Source organism: Zingiber officinale, chromosome 4B, assembly GCF_018446385.1.
Source record: "Zingiber officinale cultivar Zhangliang chromosome 4B, Zo_v1.1, whole genome shotgun sequence".
In the NCBI taxonomy this organism is placed as follows: domain Eukaryota; kingdom Viridiplantae; phylum Streptophyta; class Magnoliopsida; order Zingiberales; family Zingiberaceae; genus Zingiber; species Zingiber officinale.
Window position 1 is genome coordinate 132,181,885 of NC_055993.1, and position 1,007 is coordinate 132,182,891.

The following is a 1,007-nucleotide window of genomic DNA, read 5'->3' on the forward strand; positions in this document are numbered from 1 at the left end:
TCTACTAGGTTATCCTTTGACTTCATATAGTCAACAGTAATAACTCCCGTTGAGAGCAGTTGTCTAATGGTATTATGTCTATGATGTATATATTTAGACTTACCATTATACAGATGACTTTGTATCCGACTAATTATTGATTTACTATCGTAATGTATGTAAATTGCTAGTACCAATTTTAGCCATCTCAAAATATCTTCTAAGAATTGTTGTAGTCATTTAGCCTCTTCACCACATTTGTCAAGAGCTACAAACTCATATTTTATCATGGATCTGGTTATTTCAATTTGCTTAGAAAATTTATATGAAATGGCTACACTCCCCAAAGTGAATACATATCCGCTAGTAGACTTCGAGTCTTTCATGTCAAATATCTAATTTGCATCGTTGTATCCTTCAATCATAGAAGGATATCTCGTATAGTACAGTTCATATTCATGAGTATATGTCAAGTACCTCAGTACTCTTATTATCCCTTTCTAGTGTTCAACACCAGGATTACTTGTGTATCTACTTAGTCTACTTACTATGTAGGCTAAGTCTAGTCGTGTACTGCTCATCAGGTACATCAGACTTCCAATCATTCGAGAGTATTCTATCTGAGAGATATTTTCTCCTCAATTCTTCGTTAGATGTTGACAAGTATCTATCGATGTTCGTGTCAACACAGTATTACTCTTGGTGAATCTCTATAGAATCTTATCCACGTAATGAGACTGACTGAGAACAAGTCCTACTATACTATGGAATTTAATTTCTATAATCACATCAATTATGTCTATATGTCTTTCATGTCAAATCTTGAGCTTAACTTAACACGTCTTTAATGGATTTGATTATCTTATCATTGCTCCCAATGATAAGTATGTCATCTATATATAGTCACAAGATGACATACTCATTCTCTGTGGCTTTCTTATAGACACATTTATCACATTCATTGATTTTGAATCCACATTCTGTTGGTGCAGCGGGGTCGACAAGAGGGGAGGGGTGAATTGCCTGCA